The sequence below is a fragment of the Bos grunniens genome, chromosome 25, assembly GCF_055505025.1.
Source record: "Bos grunniens cultivar Pamir isolate PY7600 chromosome 25, Bosgru_T2T1.0, whole genome shotgun sequence".
NCBI lineage: Eukaryota > Metazoa > Chordata > Mammalia > Artiodactyla > Bovidae > Bos > Bos grunniens.
Window position 1 is genome coordinate 25,778,908 of NC_141189.1, and position 10,438 is coordinate 25,789,345.

Genomic DNA, 10,438 nt, shown 5'->3' on the forward strand with positions numbered 1-10,438 from the left:
GTGAAATTGTGGCTCCAAGGACTGAGACGTGTTTAAGACGTAGGACCAAAAAAAAAAAAAAAGAGGTTTAAAAAAAAAGGCAACTCATTAACAAGTGTTAAATTCAATGTTAAAATGATAATATTTTGGATATAGTTTTTTAAATGAAATTATTACTAATCTCACCTGTTTCCCCTTTTATAAACTACAGCTGCTTGAATATTTAGAATTCTGTGTCTCCTATTATACTTCTATTGGACAATCCTGATCTGGGGCAGGACTCCACAGCATGTTCCCAAATAACCTGTCCCAATTTTCCCTTCTAGAATTTATTCAGCCCTTCCTTATTTCCTCCAGGAAACACATGGGGGAAATCTAGTGTGTACCAAGCATGAAGCTTGTGTTGATTCACAAACTCAGGAGTTTCCAGGGTGAAATCTGAAACTGGTCCTGGTACACAGAGGCAAGAGAAGGCCAGAGAAACAGGTAGGCCTAACGAGCAGGAGAACCCACCTATGAAGGTGAGAAATGGAGTATTTCCTGCCAGGCTAATAAATAAGGCTGTCACAGTCATCGGTGATTCCAGCCCTCCAGGGCTGGAGAAGCATACCTGTAATCCAGAGGCCATTGGGCTGCAGCCACTCCCCGTGGTGAGCACTGAGGAAAAATGCAGGCTAAACAGGGTACTGGCCCCAGATAGCTGAGATGCATATGAAAGGAGTGATTTCAATAAGCCCAGACACTTGCATAGTCCCAAACATAGAAAAGTGCTAAATTCCTTAACTTGGGGTATCTGGTTTTCTTTAATTCACAAAACCACTTTTGATGTTCAGACTACCTGCCCTTTGTTGCAAACTTCTGTATGAACTGACCCCCTTTCCCCCCACCCCCAGCCTCCTCAGAGCAATTCTTTCAGAGTCACTTGAGATGTTGTCCCCAAGCTTGAAGTCCTAAAATTTCCCACCAAATAGAACATAATTCTCAACTTTTAGGTTGTGACTATCTTTTTAGTGGATAGAGGATTGTCTTGGCCGCTGCAAGATCTCCACAGGTACCTGCCAGAATCTCAGTGGTTTATAGAAAGATCTCAACCAGCTTCAGTCAGGCGCACTGTCCAGATGGTCTCAACAGCATCTTATTCTGTCAATGTTGCCTTCTTGAAACCAGCTCCTACCATGGGAAGGGCAGGCAGAATGTTCATTCCAAGGATGGCAGGGAGGGTGGCAGGGGCTGGGGAAGTGAGAAGCCTCCAACTGTCCGGTCCAGCTCTCTGGTCATCTAGTCATCACATCCTCTCCGTGGCCTCCTCCAACAGCCAGACACTGGAGGAACAGAGTAGTGAACAAAACAGATGCTACCAATGGCCTCATAGAGCTGACTGCCAGGTCAGATGAGAGAGGGCTGGCAAATAAAATGCACAGTGACTGGAAAGGACAAGCTAAGTAGTGGGGGAAATATTTGCAAATCATAGCCCTGATAAAGAGTTAATATCGAGAACATATAAAGAAGCCCTACAACTCAACCACCACTACCACTACCACAACAAAAAACAAATAACCAGATTTAAAAATGGACAGAAGCTTGAATAGGCATTTGTTTGAAGAAGATGTACAAATGGCCAATAGTCGTATGTTCAACATCACTAATCATTAAGAAATGCAAATCAAAACCACAATGAGATATCACCTCGTATCTATTAGGACAGCCACTGTTAAAAAAAAAAAAAAGAATGAAAATTAAAAGTGTTGGTGAGGATGTTGTTGGTCAGTTGCTCAGTTATGTCCGACTCATGCATGTACAACTGCAGCATGCCAGGCTTCCCATTCCTTCACCATCTCCCGGACCTTGCTCAAACTCATGTCCATTGAGTCAGATATGGAGAAATCAAAGCCCTTGTGCACTGTTACTGAGAATGTAAAATGGTGCAGCATTTGGAAACGTGTATGGGAGCTCCTTGGTTTCCCAGGTGGTGCTAGTGGTAAAGAACTCGCCTTCCAATGCAGGAGATGTAAGCGATGTGGGTTCAATCCCTGGGTCAAGAAGATCCCCTGAAGGAGGGCATGGCAACCCACTCCAGTATTCTTGCCTGAATAATCCTAAGGACAGAGGAGCCTGGCATGCTACAATCCATAGGGTCGCAAAGAGTCAAACATGACTGAAGCGACTTGGCACACAGCACGCATGCACAGAAGTTCCTTAAAAAATTGAAAGTAGAACTACCATATGATCCATCAATCTCACTTCTGGGTACACATCTAAAAGTCAAGGCAGGATTTCAAAGAGGTATTTGCACACCCATGTTCACTTATTCATAATAGCCAAAAGGTAGAAGCAAACCAAATGTCCACCAACAGATGAATGGATAAAGAAAATGTGTTATATACACACAATGAAGTATTATGCATTTCCTCCTTAAGAAAGGAGGAAATGATATTCAATATCTTTAATAATCTATAATGGAAAAAGAATCTGAAAAAGAATACACGTGCACACACACACACACACACACACATATAAATGAATCATTTTGCTCTATACCTGGAGCACTGTAAATCAGTTATCCCTAGATTAAAAAAATATGAGGAAAAGAAAAAAAAGGAAAGTCTAGTACATGCTACAACATTTATGAACCTCAAGGACACTATTCTGATTGAAAAAAAAAATAAACCAGTTACAAAAGGACAAATAGTGTATCATTCCCCTCACATGAAGTATCTAAAGTAGTTCAAATCATAGAAACAAAGTAGAAAGTGCTGGGAAGACAGAGGAGGGGAGAGGGAAAATTATAGAGTTTGGCGGGTATAGACTTTCAGTTTCACAAGATGAAAAAGTTCCAGAAATCTGTTGCTAAACAATATGAATATACTTAACTCTGCTGAACTATACACTTTTAAATGGTTAAGGTGGCTAATTTAGTAAGTTTTTTGTTCTTGGTTTAGCTGCTAAGTCATGTCCAACTCTTTTGCCACCCCATGACTGTAGCCCACCAGGCTCCTTCTGTCCATGGGATTTCCCAGAATCTAATGAGGGAGCACATATAATAAGTTATGGTATATATACAGTGCCCACTGTATCCTAAGTAAGAGCTATATAAGTGCTTGTTAAATAAAATTTATTTACATACTGTGATACATTGCAAAAAAAAAGGTCATTAATTCCTCCCATCCCTATAAGCATAGTCTTTTGCAATGCGACCTTTCAGAATCAGAATCAAAAGTAGGGTGCATCGAACTTAGACTGATGATCTATCTCACATATGGTAGTATACATGTTTCGATGCTAGTCTCTCAAATCATCCCACCCTTGCTTTCTCCCACAGAGTCCAAAAATCTGTTCTTTACACCTGTACCTCTTTCGCTGTCTCGCATATAGGGTCATCATTACCATCTTCCTAAATTCCATATATATGCGTTAATATACTGTATTGGTGTTTTTCTTTCTGACTTACTTCACTCTGTATACTAGGCTCCAGTTTAATCTACCTCATTAGAACTGCTTCAGGTGAGTGGGAAGGGGGTTCAGGATGGGGCACACATGTACATCTATGGCTAATTCATGTCAATGTATGGCAAAAACCACTGTAATATTGTAAAGTAATTTGCCTCCAATTAAAATAAATAAGTTAATTTTAAAAATTAGAAAAGTATGGCACATCCTGAGCTCAACAGAGCAAACACCGATCCCTGCAGTTCTCTCCTCAACCATGTTCTTTCCTCAATCACCCCTCCATCTATGTCTTTCCAATTTTTGCTCCCCACATCTGCTCTGTTTGGAGAAGGAAATGGCAACTCACTCCAGTATTCTTGCCTGGGAAATCCCATGGACAGAGGAGCCTGGTGGGCTATAGTGCATGAGGTTGCAGGACGGACACGACTGAGCAACTAAAGCACCAAAAGCATCTGCTCTGTCAGGGTGGCCCAGCTTTAAGTGGTGTCAGAATCTGACCACTTCCCACTCTTTCCATACTGCTGCCTCCTTGGTCCAGCCGCCATCATCTCTTGATCACTGCACCGACCTCTCCATGGTCTCCCTGTGACTACTCTCATCCTCCACAGTCTGTTCTCAAGCCAGCAGTCAGAGTGCTGCTGCGAAGGCACAGTCAGGTCCTGCCCCTCTTCTGCTCACTCCTGTAGTGGCTCCCACCTGACCCAGAGCAAATACCAAAGTCCCTACAATGGCCTGAGAGGCCCCCGGTGCTCTGACCCATCACCCCTCTCACCTCATCCCCCACTGTTCCCCACTTGGCTCATCAACTCCATCACAGTGGCCTTTCCTGTTGGAGAGCGCTGTCCAGCACCTCCTTGCTCTCGATCATTCCAGCACCAGATTGCCACAGGGCTGTTGCACTCATTGTTTCCTTGCCTAAGGCAACATTTCCGCAGAGATCTACATCACCAACACCCTCAACTCTCACGACAGACTCGAAAATCCGTCTTCCTTGTCCCTCTAGTTACATCTGCATCTTGCAGATGGAAATAAACTAGCCCCCAAATGCAATAAGGACCCTGCAGCCCATGATTAATTGTTTGCTCACCATCATCTTTAACTTTGTGAGCATGCCCCTTACATATGTGTACATCGCTTTACAGTCTGCAAAGCACTTTCACACCCTTTATCACATTTGATACCTGCACACAATCCCATGAGAGGGATATTAGTGGACTGGGGGTCACACTACCCCCAGGCCCCAATTTCCTTTTGTTTTTCTTCATATTTTTAGTTGAAGTATAGTTGCTGTACAATACAGTGATTCACAATTTTTAAAGGTTATACTTCATTTGTGTTATAAAATTTTGGCTATATTCCCCATGCTATGCAACAGATCCTTGTAGCTCATTTTATACCTAATAGTTTGTACCTCTTACTCCTTTGCTGCATCTTGCTCCTCCCCTTTCCTGTTCCCCACTGATAACCACTAGTTTGTTCTCTAAATCTGTGAGTCTGTTTCTTTCATTTTATAGTCACTGGTTTGTTGTGTTTTTTAGGTTCCACATATAAGTGATGCTGCTGCTGCTGCTAAGTCCCTTTGTTCGTGTCTGACTCTGTGACCCCATAGACAGCAGCCCACCAGGCTCCCCCGTCCCTGGGATTCTCCAGGCAAGAACACTGGAGTGAATTGCCATTTCCTTCTCCACATATATTTTCCTATCTTTATCTGACTTATTTCACTTAGCATAATGCCCTCTAGGTCCGTCCATGTTGCTACAAATGGCAAAATTCCATTCTTTTTTATGGCCAAGTAGTATTCCATTGCGTGTGGTGTGTGTGTGCGTATTTCACATCTTCTTATCCATTCAGCTATTGATGGACAGTTAATTTGCTTCTGTATCTTGGCAATTATAAATAATGCTGCTACAACACTGGAGCGCACGAATCTTTTCAAATTAGTGTTTTGGTTTTTCAGATACATATCCAGGAGTGGAAATTGTCTCCACCCCAATTTCTGATGGAGAAATAGATAAAACAAGGGGATTTGCTCAGGACCAATTTACTCAGTAGAAAAGAACTGTGATTCAGCTATGTCTTCTAACTCTGATAAAGGCATCTTCATCTCAAGTAGAAAGGCTATGTGTGCAGGAGTTAGACCTGCAAGCTGTGGAGTTAGGACAGAAAAGACTTTGAAACTTGCCTCCGACACTGTCTAGCTGTATGACATTGGGAAAGTTGCTAACCCTCTCTGTGTCTCCATTTTCTCAATCACCAAATGGGCTAATAAGAGTACCTGCCTCATAAGGTTGTTCTGTGGGTTGAATAGGATGAGATCTGGAATGTTATGATTAGCTAGTTTTTGTTTTTTGTTTTTTTTTTAATGTAAGCATGTTATTTTGTGTCCCTTCAAGTACTTTTCTGAATTGCCCCCAACTGTGCCCAGATTTCTTCAGCTAATCTGATAGGGAGGGACTGGAATGTATGACACCGTCTATTTTAAAAGTGGTGAAACTAAGCCTCCTGGTCACAAAAGGGATTTGATTCAGTGCTTTGGGGAGAGTGGCTGTGAAACTTCCATAGGAACCAGAAGGCAGGCTCCCCAGGGTCAAAGCAGAGCTGTTGCCCGCCAACCCTCCCCCACCCCACCTCCAGAGCACTCATTATGTCCAAGACATGATTTTATTCTGCCGTCTCCAGAGAGGAAGGTGTTTACACACTGCAGGGATGTTTCCAGTGAATAGAGAAGCAGGGAGTCTCCAGAAGCAGGTCTGTGCTCAGCGCAAGGGCTGCTATTCGCTCCCTTTCGTTCACCTGTGCCCCCTTGTGGGCAGTCCCGGCAGTCTGTCCAGAAGGTGCTGCGGGGGAAAGGGAACCAACCAAGACTGCTTTTCTCAGGCTGAGAGCCCACCAGGCACTTGAGGTCACGTGTGACTTCATTTGGGCTTCCCAGGTGGCACTAGTGGTAAAGTGTTTGCCTGCCAATGCAGGAGACCCAGGTTCTATCCCTGGGTAGGGAAGATTCCCTGGAAGAGGAGCTGAAAACCCACTCCAGTATTCTTGCCTGGAGAATTCCCATGGACAGAGAAGCCTGGCAAGCTACAGTCCATAGGGTTACAAAGAGTCAGATACGACTGAAGTGACTTAGCACTCATGCTCTCATGATCCCATTTAACATCTCCATGAGGTAGCTTTAAATAGATGGAGATTGAGGGATAGAGAAGGAATACAAAGAGAAATGAAACTTGCCCAAAGACACATTACTAGTAAACAGCAGAGCCAGTGTTCAAATCCAGGCTTGTCTTGACCTTGGAACTTACAGATTTCCCCCAATACTCACATCAATGCCTTGAAATGGAGTCAAACCAAGTGATCTGTTTGGGCATCAAACTTTGTCACAATTTCATTATTCTATCCCACACAGAATCACAAATTATGAAAACATCCCCCCAATCCCTAGAAAAAAAAAATCCCCTAGTGGTCAGACACTAGGGAATAGAATGAGACTAGGCAATGGCAACCCACTCCAGTACTCTTGCCTGGAAAATGCTATGGACGGAGGAGCCTGGTAGGCTGCAGTCCATGGGGTCGCTAAGAGTCGGACATGACAGAGCGACCTCACTTTCACTTTTCACTTTCATGCATTGGAGAAGGAAATGTCAAGCCACTCCAGTGTTCTTGCCTGGAGAATCCCAGGAACGGGGGAGCCTGGTGGGCTGCCGTCTATGGGGTCACACAGAGTCAGACATGACTGAAGCGACTTAGCAGCAGCAGCAGCAGACTGACGGATGTCTGAATGCACTGACATAACATGCATGATTTCCAAGATAAACTGTTCCACCAATTTCTAAACCACTGACTTATATACACTAGAATCCCATCTTCTCAAAACCAGCATGGTCGCTCAGTGGTAAAGAATTTGCCTGCCAATCAGGAGACACGAGTCAGTCCCTGGGTCTGGACGATCCCCTGGAGAAGGAAATGGCAACTCACTCCAGTATTCTTGCCTGGGAAATCTCATGGACAGAGGAGCCCGGGGGGCTACAATCCATGGGGTTGCAAGGAGTTGGACAGGACTTATCAACTAAACAACAACAATAACATGTGTGTAAGTTAAGATAAAGTGGTCAGAAGAACACAAGCTTAAAAGTGGTTACTTCTGGAGAGGGAAACAGGATAGGGTATGAAGAGGGATGTTAGTTTTTATTCTTGTTTCTGTGTCATTGGAAACAAGTATGTTTATACATATTTCTGAAAAGTTGAACAAACATTCTTTTCTTTTCTTTTTTTTTGGCTGCTCCACACTGCATGCGGGATCTCAGTTCCCGGACCAGAGACTGAATCCATGTCCTCTGCTTTGAAAGTACAGAGCCTTTACCACTGGGCCACCAGGGAAGTCCATGAACAAGCATTATTATTTTTATAAATTCAAAAGACAGTTTTATTTTAAAAGGCAATATTACCCCAATGTTCATTGCAGCACTGTTTATAATAGCCAGGACATGGAAGCAACCTAGATGTCCATCAGCAGATGAATGGATAAGAAAGCTGTGGTACATATACACAATGGAGTATTACTCAGCCATTAAAAAGAATACATTTGAATCAGTTCTAATGAGGTGGATGAAACTGGAGCCTATTGTACAGAGTGAAGTAAGCCAGAAAGAAAAACACCAATACAGTATACTAAGGCATATATATGGAATTTAGAAAGATGGTAACAATAACCCTGTATGTGAGACAGCAAAAGAGACACAGGTGTATAGAACAGTCTTTTGGACTCTGTGGGAGAGGGAGAGGGTGGGATGGTTTGGGAGAATGGCATTGAAACATGTATAATATCATATATGAAACGAATTGCCAGGTTCAATGCAGATACAGGATGCTTGGGGCTGGTGCACTGGGACGACCCAGAGGGATGGTACAGGGAGGGAGGTGGGAGGGGGGTTCAGGATGGGGAACACGTGTACACCCATGGAAGATTCATGTTGATATAATACAATATTGTAAAGTAATTAACCTCCAATTAAAATAAATAGATTTATATTAAAAATAAATAAATAAAAGGCAATATTAAGCTGAAAATCCAGATGATTCTGAGGGGCATCCTAAGTTAAAGATTGAAAGATTATTATCTTACAAATGGCAATGAAAAGGAACAGGACCTTAAGGTTCTTGCTCCTATGTTCTCAGCCCACATTTTGTCTGTGAAAAAAACTTTAACCAAGGAATAAGTTTAATCAGAGAAGTAAGAAATGCAGAGACAATGAAAAGCAGTCAAACAGGACAAAAACAATAATAATTTAGTCAGTATGGGGCTTTCCTGGTAGCTCAGCTGGCAAAGAATCTGTCTGCAATGCAGGAGACCCTGGTTCAATCCCTGGGTCGGGAAGATCCACTGGAGAAGGGATAGGCTACCCACTCCAGTATTCTTAGGCTTCCCTGGGAGCTCAGCTGGTAAAGAATCTGCCTGCAATGTGGGAAACCTGGGTTCCATCCCTGGGTTGGGAAGATCCCCTGGAGAAGGGCAAGGCTACCCACTCCAGTATTCTTGCCTGGAGAATCCCACGGACAGAGGAACCTGGCTGGCTAAAGTCCATAGGGTTGCAGAGTCTGACACAACTGAAGCGACTTAGCAAGCACACAAGTACATACCATAAATGCAAGTTGTTAAGAGAGTAAGTTCTAAGTGTTCTCATCAGAAGGAAAAATTTTTTGTCTTATTTTTAAAAGTTTGTATCTATATGAGATGATGGATGTGCCCTAAACCTATTGCAATCATTTATGATGTACATAAGTCAAACCCTTATATTGTACACTTTGAGCTTATACAGTGCTGTATGTCAATTTATCTCAATAAAACTGGGAGGAAAAAAATATGTTCAGTATTTTCATGTTTTTCTATTACGAGTATGATCCAAGATGAAACATAGGGCTAAAAGCACAGGTGTCCAATAATATGTTTCAAAATAACTTTCAATTCTTGACTATGAATGCAATTTTGTAGGAAAATTAGAAAATACAGAAAAGCAATAAGAAAAAAATGACTTCTACTAAAAATAACTGCTAATGTATTGGTGTGGTTGTTCTAATTTATATATAAACATGTACACACACACATTTTTACTAAAATAGGATTATATCTTTTATAGTCTTTATTTCTTTTTATATTTGGTTTCCTTTTTTTTTTCACTTAAATACTGTGAAAATTTTTTTCACCTCATTATGTGAATTCTTTTAAAATATCATTGTTAAGGATTGGTTAGTATTCCTTTCAAAGGATAATTGATCCAACTGATCTATTGGACATTCTTTTTTGTTATACGCGCGTGTGTGTGTGTGTGTGTGTGTGTACTAAGTTGATTCAGTCCTGTCTGACTTTTTGGGACCCTAGGTACAGTAACCTGCCATGCTCCTTTGTCCATGGGATTCTCCAGGCATGCATACTGGAGTGGGTTGCCATGCCCTCCTCCAGGGGATCTTCCCAACCCAGGGATTGAACCTGGGTCTCTTATGTCTCTTGCATTGGCAAGCAGGTTCTAACACCACTTGGGAAGACTTAGATGGAGAAACACTGGAAACTGTGACAGACTTTATTTTCTTGGGCTCCAAAATCACTGCAGATGGTGACTGCAGCCATGATTTCAAAAGACGCTTGCATATTAAAAAGCAGAGATGTTACTTTGCTGACAAAGGTCTGTCTAGTCAAAGCTATGGTTTTTCCACTAGTCATGTATGGACATGAGAGTTGGACCATAAGGAAAGCTGAGTGCTGAAGAGTTGATGCTTTTGAACTGTGGTGTTGGAGAAGATTCTTGAGAGTCTCTTGGACTGCATAGAGGTCCAACCAGTCAATTCTAAAGAAATCAGTCCTGAATATTCATTGGAAGGACTGATGCTGAAGCTCCAGTACTTTGGCCACCTGATTCAAAGAACTGACTCATTGGAAAAGACCCTGATGCTGGGAAAGACTGAAGGCAAGAGGAAAAGGGGACGACAGAGGATTAGATGGTTGGATAGCATCACGGACTCA